Source organism: Schistocerca gregaria, chromosome 9, assembly GCF_023897955.1.
Source record: "Schistocerca gregaria isolate iqSchGreg1 chromosome 9, iqSchGreg1.2, whole genome shotgun sequence".
Lineage (NCBI taxonomy): Eukaryota > Metazoa > Arthropoda > Insecta > Orthoptera > Acrididae > Schistocerca > Schistocerca gregaria.
Genome location: NC_064928.1, coordinates 154,607,283 through 154,625,386, shown reverse-complemented (window position 1 = coordinate 154,625,386; position 18,104 = coordinate 154,607,283).

The following is an 18,104-nucleotide window of genomic DNA, read 5'->3' as shown; positions in this document are numbered from 1 at the left end:
CCAATTATCATTTTATACCCACCCCTGATACTGAGTCTTGCTCAATCTCACATGCACTCGGTTGTCTCACATTAAGCGAAACCTCACAAACTTGGAGAATGACGTGGCCGTAGACTAGTTTCATTCTGTTTGTTTTCATTCGACTAAAAGAACCAACTCAATTAAAAAACAATCGACTGGCCAATCCGTCGATTGTCCGCCACTGTGTACAGTGGATTACGTCAGAAGCTCCGCGTGCTCATCCCAAAGGTCGTCAGGCCCACTTATGTTTTGGCAGTTATTTGCTATGCCATTATTTTCATCATGGCCGTATAACAGAAGTTGTGGCGGAGGACATACGCTGCCATATGTAATGGTACTTATGTTCGAAACAGGCTTATGTCTATTGAAGTTATTTTAATGGTCTTGACGCAGCCGATGGGGCTAAGACATTTTTATTTATTAGTGTGTATGACTTCTGAAGAAGGCTATATTATTATAGCAGAAACCATGTTCAAGGTTTTGGTCGTGCGGTAGCGTTCTCGCTTCCTACGCCCGGGATCCCGGGTTCGATTCCCGGCGTGATCAGGGATTTTCTCTGCCTTGTGATGACTGGATGTTGCGTCCCATAGTGCTCAGAGCCATGTTCACAGTTTGAAATAAATTGAACGCAGTGCAACTCTGGGCTCATTCGAGACTATTTTCAATGGCTTTTTTGCAGAGTGGAACTGAATTCATTTCAAGGAAATACTGCTCATCATGTCTTTCGTGCGACGAGCAGTGTCAATGGAAAGCGTCAGTCTGTTTTAAAAAAAAGATTAATAAACGTTCGAACGAACATCTTCTATGAATTTTTAAACAACAATGTACCGGTTTTCTGTCAACACCGCTTGCGCGATAGAATGTGCTGTGCTATGGAAAAGAGCTCTTTCATTTTCTTTCTTGCAGTCGGATTTAGCAACGATAGCAGTGAATGTACACTATTACACAAATTTTTCGTTGAGTATATATTCTTTCTCGCTAAAAGTTGTATATACAACAACGTGCTGTGTGTTCTTCCTCACCACTGGCATCACAGAAAAGGCTTATCGGCTTATGATTTGGATACTACTATAGAATACTGCACGAAACTTTGTATTTCTAGGTGAAGACTATGCGAACTAGTGTCGAAGTTTCTATCATCGCATGCCTTGAGGTAGGAGGGGTCTCTCTCATACTCCGTATACCCATAAATCCCAAATGATATACCCATTCAGTTTAAGCGACATAAATTTGCAATCAAGCTTTTGTTTCCAATAGTAATTAACGCGTCTCTGGGTAAGAGAAGTGGGGGAGGAAACTGACAGAGAGAGGGGGAGGAGGAGATGGATAGGGAGAGAGGGCAGGGCATAGTGATGGACAAAGGGAGGGGATGACCAGCGAAAGGGGGGAGAAGGAGATTTGAACGAATATCCAATTCTAATACTTATTTAGCAATTGCGAAGCCGCGCGCGCGCGCGAGAGAGAGAGAGAGAGAGAGAAAATCAACGAATTCCTGTGGCAGTCATTTTAAGGGAGGTGTCGTGAATCACGAAGAGGCCTACTGTTAAATTTCGAGAGCGTGTACTTCCGGGGGGGGGGGGGGGGGGGGATGGGGGAATCGCGCGAATATCATTTCTTCTGGTATACATCTGGCGAAATGATGATAACCAGAAAGTGAGAGTATAGATGTAGGTGTAAAAGTGTATCATCTTGTTCCCATCAATACTAGGACTGCATGAAAAGCTGTTGGAACATTGTCAATTCATACGAGACTTTATAGACAGACATTCACCATATTACGTACCCCAAATATAACTATCCAGCACTAAATCATTTTCCCTCACGAACATGGAAAGCATCGTACAACGTCTGCGCGTCATCTCTGTCGATGTCTCTTATATATTGTGGCACGTGGCATGAAAAGGTCCCTTCATTTAGGGGAGCAGGTCGTTATCATCTTCCCTCACGAACATGGAAAGCAACGTACAATATCTGCGCGTCATCTCTGTCAATATCTCTTATATATTGTGGCACGTGGCATGAAAAGGCCCCTTCATTTAGGCGAGCAGGTCGTTATCATCTTCCCTCACGAACATGGAAAGCAATGTACAATGTTTGCGCGTCATCTCTGTTGATGTCTGTTATATATTCTGGCACGTGCCACGAAAAGGTCCCTTCATTTAGGCGAGCAGGTCATTATCATCTTCCCTCACGAACATGGAAAGCAACGTACAATGTCAGCGCGTCATCTCTGTCGATGTCTCTTATATATTGTGGCACGTGCCACGAAAAGGTCCCTTCATTTAGGCGAGCAGGTCGTTATCATCTTCCCTCACGAACATGGAAAGCAACGTACAATGTCTGCTCGTCATCTCTGTCGATGTCTCTTATATATTGTGGCACGTGGCATGATAAGGTCCCTTCATTTAGGCGAGCAGGTCGTTACCATCTTCCTTCACGAACATGGAAAGCAATGTACAATGTTTGCGCGTCATCTCTGTCGATGTCTCTTATATATTGTGGCACGTGCCACGAAAAGGTCCCTTCTTTCAGGCGAGCAGGTCGTTATCATTTTCCTGCACGAACATGGAAAGCAACGTACAATGTCTATGCGTCATCTCTGTTGATGTCTCTTATATATTGTGGCACGTGCCACGAAAAGGTCCCTTCATTTAGGCGAGCAGGTTGTTATCATCTTCTCTCATGAACATGGAAAGCAACGTACAATGTCTGTGCGTCATCTCTGTCGATGTCTCTTATATATTGTGGCACGTGGCATGAAAAGGTCCCTTCATTTAGGCGAGCAGGTCGTTATCATCTTCCCTTACGAACATGGAAAGCAACGTACAATATCTGCGCGTCATCTCTGTCGATGTCCCTTATGTATTGTGGCACGTGGCATGAAAAGGTTCCTTCATTTAGGCGAGCAGGTCGTTATCATCTTCCCTCACGAACATGGAAAGCAATGTACAATGTTTGCGCGTCATCTCTGTTGATGTCTCTTATATATTCTGGCACGTGCCACGAAAAGGTCCCTTCATTTAGGCGAGCAGGTCGTTATCATCTTCCCTCACGAACATGGAAAGCAACGTACAATGTCAGCGCATCATCTCTGTCGATGTCTCTTATATATTGTGGCACGTGCCACGAAAAGGTCCCTTCATTTAGGCGAGCATGTTGTTATCATCTTCCCTCATGAACATGGAAAGCAACGTACAATATCAGCGCGTCATCTCTTTCGATGTCTCTTATATATTGTGGCACGTGCGACGAAAAGGTCCCTTCATTCAGGCGAGCCAGTCGTTATCATCTTCCCTCACGAACATGGAAAGCAACGTACAATGTCTGCTCGTCATCTCTGTCGATGTCTCTTATATATTGTGGCACGTGGCATGATAAGGTCCCTTCATTTAGGCGAGCAGGTCGTTACCATCTTCCTTCACGAACATGGAAAGCAATGTACAATGTTTGCGCGTCATCTCTGTCGATGTCTCTTATATATTGTGGCACGTGCCACGAAAAGGTCCCTTCATTCAGGCGAGCAGGTCGTTATCATTTTCCCGCACGAACATGGAAAGCAACGTACAATGTCTGTGCGTCATCTCTGTTGATGTCTCTTATATATTGTGGCACGTGCCACGAAAAGGTCCCTTCATTTAGGCGAGCAAGTCGTTATCTTCTTCCCTCATGAACATGGAAAGCAACGTACAATGTCTGCGCGTCATCTCTGTCGACGTCTCTTATATATTGTGGCACGTGGCATGAAAAGGTCCCTTCATTTAGGCGAGCAGGTCGTTATCATCTTCTCTCACGAACATGGAAGGCAGCGTACAATGTCTGCGCGTCATCTCTGTCGATGTCTCTTATATATTGTGGCACGTGCCACGAGAAGATCCCTTCATTTAGGCGAGCAGGTCGTTATCATCTTCCCTCACGAACATGGAAAGCAATGTACAATGTCTGCGCGTCATCTCTGTCGATGTCTCTTATATATTGTGGCACGTGCCACGAAAAAGTCCCTTCATTTAGGCGAGCAGGTCGTTATCATTTTCCCTCACGAACATGGAAAGCAACGTACAATGTCTGCGCGTCATCTCTGTCGATGTCTCTTATATATTGTGGCACGTACAACGAAAAGGTCCCTTCATTTAGGCGAGCAGGTCGTTATCATCTTCCCTCACGAACATGGAAAGCAATGTACAATGTCTGCGCGTCATCTCTGTCGATGTCTCATACATATTGTAGCACGTGCCACGAAAACGTCCCTTCATTTAGGCGAGCAGGTCGTTATCATCTTCCCTCACGAACATGGGAAGCAATGAAGAATGTCTGCGCGTAATCTCTGTCGATGTCTCTTATATATTGTGGCACGTGGCATGAAAAGGTCCCTTCATTTAGGCGAGCAGGACGTTATCATCTTCCCTCACGAACATGGAAAGCAACGTACAATGTCTGTGCGTCATCTCTGTCGATGTCTCTTATATATTGTGGCACGTGGCATGAAAAGGTCCCTTCATTTAGGCGAGCAGGTCGTTATCATCTTTCCTCACGAACATGGAAAGCAATGTACAATGTCTGCGCGTCATCTCGGTCGATGTCTCATATATATTGTGGCACTTGGCATGAAAAGGTCCCTTCATTTAGGAGAGCAGGTCGTTATCATCTTCCCTCACGAACATGAAAAGCAACGTACAATGCCTGCGCGTCATCTCTGTCGATGTCTGTTATATATTGTGGCATGTGGCATGAAAAGGTCCCTTCATTTAGGCGAGCAGGTCGTTATCATCTTCCCTTACGAACATGGAAAGCAACGTACAATATCTGCGCATCATCTCTGTCGATTTCTCTTATATATTGTGGCACGTGGCATGAAAAGGTCCCTTCATTTAGGTGAGTAGGTCGTTATCATCTTCCCTCACGGACATGGAATGCAGCGTACAATGTCTGCGCGTCATCTCTGTCGATGTCTCTTATATATTGTGACACGAGCCACGAGAAGTTAGCTTCATTTAGGCGAGCAGGTCGTTATCATCTTCCCTCACGAACATGGAAAGCAATGTACAATGTCTGCGCATCATCTCTGTCGATGTCTCTTATATATTGTGGCACGTTCCACGAAAAGGTCCCTTCATTTAGGCGAGCAGGTCGTTATCATCTTCCCTCACGAATGCGGAAAGCAACGTACAATGTTTGTGTGTCATCTCTGTCGATGTCTCTTATATATTGTGGAACGTGGCATGAAAAGGTGCCTTCATTTAGGCGAGCAGGTCGTCATCATCTTCCCTCACGAACATGGAAAGCGACGTACAATGTCTGCGCGTCATCTCTGTTGATGTCTCTTATATATTGTGTCACGTGGCATGAAAAGGTCGCTTCATTTAGGCGAGCAGGTCGTTATCATCTTCCCTCATGAACATGGAAAGCAACGTACAATGTCTGTGCGTCAGCTCTGTCGATGTCTCTTATATATAGTGGCACGTGCCACGAAAAGTTCCCTTCATATAGGCAAGCAGGTCGTTATCATCTTCGATCACGAACATGGAAAGCAACGTACAATGTCTGCGCGGTATCTCTGTCGATGTCTCTTATATATTGTGGCACGTGTCATGAAAAGGTCCCTTCATTTAGGCGAGCAGGTCGTTATCATCTTCACTCACGAACATGGAAAGCAACATACAAAGTCTGCACGTCATCTCTGTCGATGTCTCTGATATAATGTGGCACGTGCCACAAAAAGGCCCCTCATTTAGGCGAGCAGGTCGTTATCATCTTCTCTCACGAACATGGAAAGCCACGTACAATGTCTGCGCGTCATCTCTGTCGATGTATCTTATATATTGTGGCACGTGGCATGAAAAGGTCCCTTCATTTAGGCGAGCAGGACGTTATCACCTTTCCTCACGAACATGGAAAGCAACGTACAATGTCTGCGCGTCATCTCTGTCGATGTCTCTTATATATTGTGGCACATGGCATGAAAAGGTCCCTTCATTTAGGCGAGCAGGTCGTTATCATCTTCCCTCACGAACATGGAAAGCAACGTACAATGTCTGCGCATCATCTTTGTCGATGTCTCTTATATATTGTGGCATGTGGCTTGAAATGGACCCTTCAATTAGGGAAGCAGGTCGTTATCATCTTCCCTCACGAACATGGAATTCAGCGCACAATGTCTGCGCGTCATCTCTGTCGATGTCTCTTATATATTGTGGCACGTGCCACGAAAAGGTCCCTTCATTTAGGCGAGCAGGTCATTATCATCTTCCCTCACGAACATGGAAAGCAACGTACAATGTCTGCACGTCATCTCTGTCGATGTCTCTTATATATTGTGGCACGTGGCATGAAAAGGTCATTTCATTTAGGCGAGCAGGTCGTTATCATCTTCCCTCACGAACATGGAAAGCAACGTACAATATCTGCGCGTCATCTCTGCCGATATCTCTTATATATTGTGGCACGTGGCATGAAAGGTCCCTTCATTTAGGCGAGCAGGTCGTTATCATCTTCCTTCACGAACATGGAAAGCAATGTACAATGTTTGCGCGTCATCTCTGTTGATGTCTCTTATATATTCTGGCACGTGCCACGAAAAGGTCCCTTCATTTAGGCGATCAGGTCGTTATCATCTTCCCTCACTAACATGGAAAGCAACATACAAAGTCTGCACGTCATCTCTGTCGATGTCTCTGATATAATGTGGCACGTGCCACAAAAAGGCCGCTCATTTAGGCGAGCAGGTCGTTATCATCTTCTCTCACGAACATGGAAAGCCACGTACAATGTCTGCACGTCATCTCTGTCGATGTCTCTTATATATTGTGGCACGTGGCATGAAAAGGTCCCTTCATTTATGCGAGCAGGTCGTTATTATCTTCCCTCACGAACATGGAAATCAGTGTACAATGTCTGCGCGTCATCTCTGTCGATGTCTCTTATGTATTGTGGCACGTGCCACGAAAAGGTCCCTTCATTTAGGCGAGCAGGTCGTTATCATCATCCCTCACGATCATGGAAAGCAACGTACAATGTCTGCACGTCATCTCTGTCGATGTCTCTTATATATTGTGGCACATGGCATGAAAAGGTCCCTTCATTTAGGCGAGCAGGTCGTTATCATCTTCCCTCACGAACATGGAAAGCAACGTACAATGTCTGCGCATCATCTCTGTCGATGTCTCTTATATATTGTGGAATGTGGCTTGAAATGGTCCCTTCATTTAGGCGAGCAGGTCATTATCATCTTCCCTTACGAACATGGAAAGCAACGTACAATATCTGCGCGTCATCTCTGTCGATGTCCCTTATGTATTGTGGCACATGGCATGAAAAGGTCCCTTCATTTAGGCGAGCAGGTCGTTATCATCTTCCCTCACGAACATGGAAAGCAATGTACAATGTTTGCGCGTCATCTCTGTTGATGTCTCTTATATATTCTGGCACGTGCCACGTAAAGGTCCCTTCATTTAGGCGAGCAGGTCGTTATCATCTTCCCTCACGAACATGGAAAGCAACGTACAATGTCAGCGCGTCATCTCTGTCGATGTCTCTTATATATTGTATCACGTGCCACTAAAATGTCCCTTCATTTAGGCGAGCAAGTCGTTATCATCTTCCCTCACGAAAATGGAAAGCAACGTACAATGTCTTCGCGTCATCTCTGTCGATGTCTCTTATATATTGTGGCACGTGGCATGAAAAGGTCCCTTCATTTAGGCGAGCAGGTCGTTATCATCTCCCCTCACGAAAATGGAAAGCAACGTACAATGTCTGCTCGTCATCTCTTCGATGTCTCTTACATATTGTGGCACGTGGCATGATAAGGTCCCTTGATTTAGGCGAGCAGGTCGTTACCATCTTTCTTCACGAACATGGAAAGCAATGTACAATGTTTGCGCGTCATCTCTGTCGATGTCTCTTATATATTGTGGCACGTGCCACGAAAAGGTCCCTTCATTCAGGCGAGCAGGTCGTTATCATTTTCCCGCACGAACATGGAAAGCAACGTACAATGTCGGTGCGTCATCTCTGTTGATGTCTCTTATATATTGTGGCACGTGCCACGAAAAGGCCCCTTCATTTAGGCGAGCAAGTCGTTATCATCTTCCCTCATGAACATGGAAAGCAACGTACAATGTCTGCGTGTCATCTCTGTCGATGTCTGTTATATATTGTGGCTTGTGGCATGAAAAGGTCCCTTCATTTAGGCGAGCAGTTCGTTGTCATCTTCCCTTACGAACATGGAAAGCAACGTACAATATCTATGCTTCATCTCTGTCGATTTCTCTTATATATTGTGGCACGTGGCATGAAAATTTCCCTTCATTTAGGTGCGTAGGTCGTTATCATCTTCCCTCACGGACATGTAATGCAGCGTACAATGTCTGCGCGTCATCTCTTTCGATGTCTCTTATATATTGTGACACGAGCCACGAGAAGTTCCCTTCATTTAGGCGAGCAGGTCGTTTTCATCTTCCCTCACGAACATGGAAAGCAATGTACAATGTCTGCACGTCATCTCTGTCGATTTCTCTTATATATTGTGGCACGTGCCACGAAAAGGTCCCTTCATTTAGGCGAGCAGGTCGTTATCATCTTCCCTCACGAACACGGAAAGCAACGTACAATGTTTGTGTGTCATCTCTGTCGATGTCTCTTATATATTGTGGCACGTGGCATGAAAAGGTGCCTTCATTTAGGCGAGCAGGTCGTTATCATCTTCCCTCACGAACATGAAAGGCAACGTACTATGTCTGCTCATCATCTTTGTCGATGTCTCTTATATATTGTGGCACGTGGCATGAAAAGGTCCCTTCATTCAGGCGAGCAGGTCGTTATCATCTTCCCTCACGAACATTGAAAGCGACGTACAATGTCTGCGCGTCATCTCTGTTGATGTCTCTTATATATTGTGTCACGTGGCATGAAAAGGTCGCTTCATTTAGGCGAGCAGGTCGTTATCATCTTCCCTCACTAACATGGAAAGCAACGTACAATGTATGCGCGTCATCTCTGTCGATGTCTCTTATATATTGTGGCACGTGCCACGAAAAGTTCCCTTCATATAGGCGAGCAGGTCGTTATCATCTTCCCTCACGAACATGGAAAGCAACGTACAATGTCTTCGCGTCATCTCTGTCGATGTCTCTTATATATTGTGGAACGTGTCATGAAAAGGTCCCTTCATTTAGGCGAGCAGGTCGTTATCATCTTCCCTCACTAGCATGGAAAGCAACGTACAATGTATGCGCGTCATCTCTGTCGATGTCTCTTATATTTTGTGGCACGTGCCACGAAAAGTTCCCTTCATATAGGCGAGCAGGTCGTTATCATCTTCCCTCACGAACATGGAAAGCAACGTACAATGTCTGCGCGTCATCTCTGTCGATGTCTCTTATATATTGTGGCACGTGTCATGTAAAGGTCCCTTCATTTAGGCGAGCAGGTCGTTATCATCTTCATTCACGAACATGGAAAGCAACATACAAAGTCTGCACGTCATCTCTGTCGATGTCTCTGATATAATGTGGCACGTGCCACAAAAAGGCCCCTCATTTAGGCGAACAGGTCGTTATCATCTTCTCTCATGAACATGGAAAGCCACGTACAATGTCTGCGCGTCATCTCTGTCGATGTCTCTTATATATTGTGGCACGTGGCATGAAAACGTCTCTTCATTTAGGCGAGCAGGTCGTTATCATCTTCCCTCACGAACATGGAAAGCAACATACAATGTCTGCGCATCATCTCTGTCGATGTCTCTTATATATTGTGGCATGTGGCTTGAAATGGTCCCTTCATTTAGGCGAGCAGGTCGTTATCATCTTCCCTCACGAACATGGAATTCAGCACACAATATCTGCACGTCATCTCTGTCGATGTCTCTTATATATTGTGGCACGTCCCACGAAAAGGTCCCTTCATTTAGGCGAGCAGGTCATTATCATCTTCACTCACGAACATGGAAAGCAACGTACAATGTCTGCACGTCATCTCTGTCGATGTCTCTTATATATTGTGGCATGTGGCATGTAAGAGGTCCCTTCATTTAGGCGAGCAGGTCGTTATCATTTTCCCTCACGAACATGGAAAGCAACGTACAATATCTGCGCGTCATCTCTGTCGATATCTCTTATATATTGTGGCACGTGGCATGAAAAGGTCCCTTCATTTAGGCGAGCAGGTCGTTATCATCTTCCCTCACGAACATGGAAAGCAATGTACAATGTTTGCGCATCATCTCTGTTGATGTCTCTTATATATTCTGACACGTGCCACGAAAAGGTCCCTTCATTTAGGCGAGCAGGTCGTTATCATCTTCCCTCACGAACATGGAAAGCAACGTACAATGTCTGCGCGTCATCTCTGTCGATGTCTCTTATATATTGTGGCACGTGCCACGAAAAGGTCCCTTCATTTAGGCGAGCAGGTTGTTATCATCTTCCCTCATGAACATGGAAAGATACGTATAATGTCAGCGCGTCATCTCTTTCGATGTCTCTTATATATTGTGGCACGTGCCACGAAAATGTCCCTTCATTTAGGCGAGCCGGTCGTTATCATCTTCCCTCACGAACATGGAAAGCAACGTACAATGTCTGCTCGTCATCTCTGTCGATGTCTCTTATATATTGTGGCACGTGGCATGATAAGGTCCTTTCATTTAGGCGAGCAGGTCGTTACCATCTTCCTTCACGAACATGGAAAGCAATGTTCAATGTTTGCGCGTCATATCTGTCGGTTGTCTCTTATATATTGTGGCACGTGCCACGAAAACGTCCCTTCATTCAGGCGAACAGGTCGTTATCATTTTCCCGCACGAACATGGAAACCAACGTACAATGTCTGCACGTCATCTCTGTCGATGTCTCTTATATATTGTTGCACGTGGCATGAAAAGGTCCCTTCATTTAGGCGAGCAGGTCGTTATCTTCTTCCCTCACTTACATGGAAAGCAACGTACAATGTCTGTGCGTCATCTCTGTCGATGTCTCTTATATATTGTGGCACGTGGCATGAGAAGGTCCCTTCATTTAGGCGAGCAGGTCGTTATCATCTTCCCTCACGAACATGGAAAGCAATGTACAATGCCTGCGCGTCATCTCTGTCGATGTCTCATACAAATTGTAGCACGTGCCACGAAAACGTCCCTTCATTTAGGCGAGCAGGTCGTTATCATCTTCCCTCACGAACATGGGAAGCAATGAACAATGTCTGCGCGTAATCTCTGTCGATGTCTCTTATATATTGTAGCACGTGGCATGAAAAGGTCCCTTCATTTAGGCGAACAGGACGTTATCATCTTCCCTCACGAACATGGAAAGCAACGTACAATGTCTGCGCATCATCTCTGTCGATGTCTCTTATATATTGTGGCATGTGGCTTGAAATGGTCCCTTCATTTAGGCGAGCAGGTCGTTATCATCTTCCCTCACGAACATGGAATTCAGCGCACAATGTCTGTGCGTCATCTCTGTCGATGTCTCTTATATATTGTGGCACGTGTCATGAAAAGGTCCCTTCATTTAGGCGAGCAGGTCGTTATCATCTTCCCTCATGAACATGGAAAGCAACGTACAATGTCTGCACGTCATCTCTGTCGATGTCTCTTATATATTGTGGCACGTGGCATGAAAAGTTCCCTTCATTTAGGCGAGCAGGTCGTTATCATCTTCCCTCACGAACATGGAAAGCAACGTACAATATCTGCGCGTCATCTCTGTCGATATCTCTTATATATTGTGGCACGTGGCACGAAAAGGTCCCTTCATTTAGGCGAGCAGGTCGTTATCATCTTCCCTCACGAACATGGAAAGCAATGTACAATGTTTGCGCGTCATCTCTGTTGATGTCTCTTATATATTCTGGCACGTGCCACGAAAAGGTCCCTTCATTTAGGCGAGCAGGTCGTTATCATCTTCCCTCACGAACATGGAAAGCAACGTACAATGTCTGCGCATCATCTCTGTCGATGTCTCTTATATATTGTGGCACGTGCCACGAAAAGGTCCCTTCATTTAGGCGAGCAGGTTGTTATCAACTTCCCTCATGAACATGGAAAGCAACGTACAATGTCAGCGCGTCATCTCTTTCGATGTCTCTTATATATTGTGGCACGTGCCACGAAAAGGTCCCTTCATTTAGGCGAGCAGGTCGTTATCATCTTCCCTCACGAACATGGAAAGCAACGTACAATGTCTGCTCGTCATCTCTGTCGATGTCTCTTATATATTGTGGCACGTGGCATGATAAGGTCCCTTCATTTAGGCGAGCAGGTCGTTACCATCTTCCTTCACGAACATGGAAAGCAATGTACAATGTTTGCGCGTCATCTCTGTCGATGTCTCTTATATATTGTGGCACGTGCCACGAAAAGGTCCCTTCATTTAGGCGAGCAGGTCGTTATCATCTTCCCTCACGAACATGGAAAGCAATGTACAATGTTTGCGCGTCATCTCTGTTGATGTCTCTTATATATTCTGGCACGTGCCAGGAAAAGGTCCCTTCATTTAGGCGAGCAGGTCGTTATCATCTTCCCTCACGAACATGGAAAGCAACGTACAATGTCTGCGCATCATCTCTGTCGATGTCTCTTATATATTGTGGGACGTGCCACGAAAAGGTCCCTTCACTTAGGCGAGCAAGTCGTTATCATCTTCCCTCACGAACATGGAAAGCAACGTACAATGTCTGCGCGTCATCTCTGTCGATGTCTCTTATATATTGTGGCACGTGGCATGAAAAGGTCCCTTCATTTAGGCGAGCAGGTCGTTATCATCTTCTCTCACGAACATGGAAGGCAGCGTACAATGTCTGCGCATCATCTCTGTCAATGTCTCTTATATATTGTGGCACATGGCATGAAAAGGTCCCTTCATTTAGGCGAGCAGGTCGTTATCATCTTCCCCCACGAACATGGAAAGCAACGTACAATGTCTGGGCGTCATCTCTGTCGATGTCTCTTATATATTGTGGCACATGGCATGAAAAGGTCCCTTCATTTAGGCGAGCAGGTCGTCATCATCTTCCCTCACGAACATGGAAAGCAACGTACAATGTCTGCGCATCATCTCTGTCGATGTCTCTAATATACTGTGGCACATGCCACGAAAAGGTCCCTTCATTCAGGCGAGCAGGTCGTTATCATCTTCCCTCACGAACATGGAAAGCAACGTACAATGTCTGCGCGTATTCTCTGTCGATGTCTCTTAAATATTGTGGCACGTGGCATGAAGAGGTCTCTTCATTTAGGCGAGCAGGTCGTTATCATCTTCCCTCATGAACTTGGAAAGCAACGTACAATGTTTGCTCGTCATCTCTGTCGATGTCTCTTATATATTGTGGCACGTGGCATGAAAGGGTCTTTTCATTTAGGCGAGCAGGTCGTTATCATCTTCGCTCACGAACATGGAAAGCAACGTACAATGTCTGTGCGTCATCTCTGTTGATGTCTCTTATATATTGTGGCACGTGGCATGAAAAGGTCCCTTCATTTAGGCGAGCAGGTCGTTATCATCTTCCCTCACGAACATGGAAAGCAATGTACAATGTCTCCGCGTCATCACTGTCGATGTCTCTTATATATTGTGGCTCGTGGCATGAAAAGGTCCCTTCATTTAGGAGAGCAGGTCGTTATCATCTTCCCTCACGAACATGAAAAGCAACGTACAATGCCTGCGCGTCATCTCTGTCAATGTCTCTTATATATTGTGGCATGTGGCATGAAAAGGTCCCTTCATTTAGGCAAGCAGTTCGTTATCATCTTCCCTTACGAACATGCAAAGCAACGTAGAATATCTGCGCATCATCTCTGTCGATGTCTCTTATATATTGTGGCACGTGGCATGAAAAGGTCCCTTCATTTAGGTGAGTAAGTCGTTATCATCTTCCCTCACAGATATGGAATGCAGTGTACAATGTCTGCGTGTCATCTCTGTCAATGTCTCTTATATATTGTGAGACGTGCCACGAGAAGTTCCTTTCATTTAGGCGAGCAGGTCGTTATCATCTTCCCTCACGAACATGGAAAGCAATGTACAATGTTTGCGAGTCATCTCTCTCGATGTCTCTTATATATTGTGGCACGTGCCACGAAAAGTTCCCTTCATTTAGGCGAGCAGGTCGTTATCATCTTCCCTCACGAACACGGATAACAACGTACAATGTTTGTGTGTCATCTCTGTCGATGTCTCTTATATATTGTGGCACGTGGCATGAAAATGTCCCTTCATTTAGGCGAGCAGGTCGTTATCATCTTCCCTCACGAACATGGAAAGCAACTACAATGTCTGCACGTCATCTCTGTCGAAGTCTCTTATATATTGTGGCACGTGGCATGAAAAGGTCCCTTCATTCAGGCGAGCAGGTCGTTATCATCTTCCCTCACGAACATGGAAAGCGACGTACAATGTCTGCGCGTCATCTCTGTTGATGTCTCTTATATAATGTGGCACGTGGCATGAAAAGGTCCCTTCATTTAGGCGAGCAGGTCGTTATTATCTTCCCTCACGAACATGGAAATCAGCGTACAATGTCTGCGCATCATCTCTGTCGATGTCTCTTATATATTGTGGCACGTGCCATGAAAAGGTCCCTTCATTTAGGCGAGCAGATCGTTATCATCTTCCCTCACGAACATGGAAAGCAACGTACAATGTCTGCGCATCATCTCTGTCGAAGTCTCTTATATATTGTGGCATGTGGCTTGAAATGGTCCCTTCATTTAGGCGAGCAGGTCGTTATCATCTTCCCTCACGAACATGGAAAGCAACGTACAATATCTGCGCGTCATCTCTGTCGATATCTCTTATATATTGTGGCACGTGGCACGAAAAGGTCCCTTCATTTAGGCGAGCAGGTCGTTATCATCTTCCCTCACGAACATGGAAAGCAATATACAATGTTTGCGAGTCATCTCTGTTGATGTCTCTTATATATTCTGGCACGTGCCACGAAAAGGTCCCTTCATTTAGGCGAGCAGGTTGTTATCATCTTCTCTCATGAACATGGAAAGCAACGTACAATGTCTGTGCGTCATCTCTGTCGATGTCTCTTATATAATGTGGCACGTGGCATGAAAAGGTCCCTTCATTTAGGCGAGCAGGTCGTTATTATCTTCCCTCACGAACATGGAAATCAGCGTACAATGTCTGCGCATCATCTCTGTCGATGTCTCTTATATATTGTGGCACGTGGCATGAAAAGGTCCCTTCATTTAGGCGAGCAGGTCGTTATCATCTTCCCTCACGAACATGGAAAGCAACGTACAATATCTGCGCGTCATCTCTGTCGATACCTCTTATATATTGTGGCACGTGGCACGAAAAGGTCCCTTCATTTAGGCGAGCAGGTCGTTATCATCTTCCCTCACGAACATGGAAAGCAATATACAATGTTTGCGAGTCATCTCTGTTGATGTCTCTTATATATTCTGGCACGTGCCACGAAAAGGTCCCTTCATTTAGGCGAGCAGGTTGTTATCATCTTCTCTCATGAACATGGAAAGCAACGTACAATGTCTGTGCGTCATCTCTGTCGATGTCTCTTATATATTGTGGCACGTGGCATGAAAAGGTCCCTTCATTTAGGCGAGCAGGTCGTTATCATCTTCCCATACGAACATGGAAAGCAACGTACAATATCTGCGTGACATCTCTGTCGATGTCACTTATATATTGTGGCACGTGGCATGAAAAGGTCCCTTCATTTAGGCGAGCAGTTCGTTATCATCTTCTCTCACGAACATGGAAGGCAGCGTACAATGTCTGCGCATCATCTCTGTCAATGTCTCTTATATATTGTGGCACGTGCCACGAGAAGGTCCCTTCATTTAGGCGAGCAGGTCGTTATCATCTTCCCTCATGAACATGGAAAGCAATGTACAATGTCTGCGCGTCATCTCTGTCGATGTCTCTTATATATTGTGGCACGTGCTACGAAAAAGTCCCTTCATTTAGGCGAGCAGGTCGTTATCATTTTCCCTCACGAACATGGAAAGATACGTACAATGTCTGCGCGTCATCTCTGTCGATATCTCTTATATATTGTAGCACGTAGCATGAAAAGGTCCCTTCATTTAGGCGAGCAGGTCGTTATCATCTTCACTCACGAACATGGAAAGCAACGTACAAAGTCTGCGCGTCATCTCTGTCGATGTCTCTTATATATTGTGGCACATGGCATGAAAAGGTACCTTCATTTAGGCGAGCAGGTCGTTATCATCTTCCCCCACGAACATGGAAAGCAACGTACAATGTCTGCGCGTCATCTCTGTCGATGTCTCTTATATATTGTTGCACATGCCATGAAAAGGTCCCTTCATTTAGGCGAGCAGGTCGTTATCATCTTCCCTCACGAACATGGAAAGCAACGTACAATGTCTGCGCGTCATCTCTGTCGATGCCTCTAATATACTGTGGCACGTGCCACGAAAAGGTCCCTTCATTCAGGCGAGCAGGTCGTTATCATCTTCCCTCACGAACATGGAAAGCAACGTACAATGTCTGCGCGTCATCTCTGTCGATGTCTCTTAAATATTGTGGCACGTGGCATGAAGAGGTCCCTTCATTTAGGCGAGCAGGTCGTTATCATCTTCCCTCACGAACATGGAAAGCAACATACAATGTTTGCTCGTCATCTCTGTCGATGTCTCTTATATATTGTGGCACGTGGCATGAAAAGGTCTTTTCATTTAGGCGAGCAGGTCGATATCATCTTCCCTCACGAACATGGAAAGCAACGTACAACGTCTGTGCGTCATCTCTGTCGATGTCTCTTATATATTGTGGCACGTGGCATGAAAAGGTCCCTTCATTTAGGCGAGCAGGTCGTTATCATCTTCCCTCACGAACATGGAAAGCAATGTACAATGTCTCCGCGTCATGACTGTCGATGTCTCTTATATATTGTGGCTCGTGGCATGAAAAGGTCCCTTCATTTAGGAGAGCAGGTCGTTATCATCTTCCCTCACGAACATGGAAAGCAACGTACAATGCCTGCGCGTCATCTCTGTCGATGTCTCTTATATGTTGTGGCATGTGGCATGAAAAGGTCCCTTCATTTAGGCGAGCAGTTCTTTATCATCTTCCCTTACGAACACGCAAAGCAACGTAGAATATCTGCGCATCATCTCTGTCGATGTCTCTTATATATTGTGGCACGTGGCATGAAGAGGTCCCTTCATTTAGGCGAGCAGGTCGTTATCATCTTCCCTCACGAACATGGAAAGCAACGTACAATGTCTGCACGTCATCTCTGTCGATGTCTCTTATATATTGTGGCACGTGGCATGAAAAGGTCCCTTCATTTAGGCGAGCAGGTCGTTATCATCTTCCCTCACGAACATGGAAAGCAACGTACAATATCTGCGCGTCATCTCTGTCGATATCTCTTATATATTGTGGCACGTGGCACGAAAAGGTCCCTTCATTTAGGCGAGCAGGTCGTTATCATCTTCCCTCACGAACATGGAAAGCAATATACAATGTTTGCGAGTCATCTCTGTTGATGTCTCTTATATATTCTGGCACGTGCCACGAAAAGGTCCCTTCATTTAGGCGAGCAGGTTGTTATCATCTTTTCTCATGAACATGGAAAGCAACGTACAATGTCTGTGCGTCATCTCTGTCGATGTCTCTTATATATTGTGGCACGTGGCATGAAAAGGTCCCTTCATTTAGGCGAGCAGGTCGTTATCATCTTCACTCACGAACATGGAAAGCAACGTACAAAGTCTGCGCGTCATCTCTGTCGATGTCTCTTATATATTGTGGCACATGGCATGAAAAGGTACCTTCATTTAGGCGAGCAGGTCGTTATCATCTTCCCCCACGAACATGGAAAGCAACGTACAATGTCTGCGCGTCATCTCTGTCGATGTCTCTTATATATTGTTGCACATGCCATGAAAAGGTCCCTTCATTTAGGCGAGCAGGTCGTTATCATCTTCCCTCACGAACATGGAAAGCGACGTACAATGTCTGCGCGTCATCTCTGTTGATTTCTCTTATATAATGTGGCACGTGGCATGAAAAGGTCCCTTCATTTAGGCGAGCAGGTCGTTATTATCTTCCCTCACGAACATGGAAATCAGCGTACAATGTCTG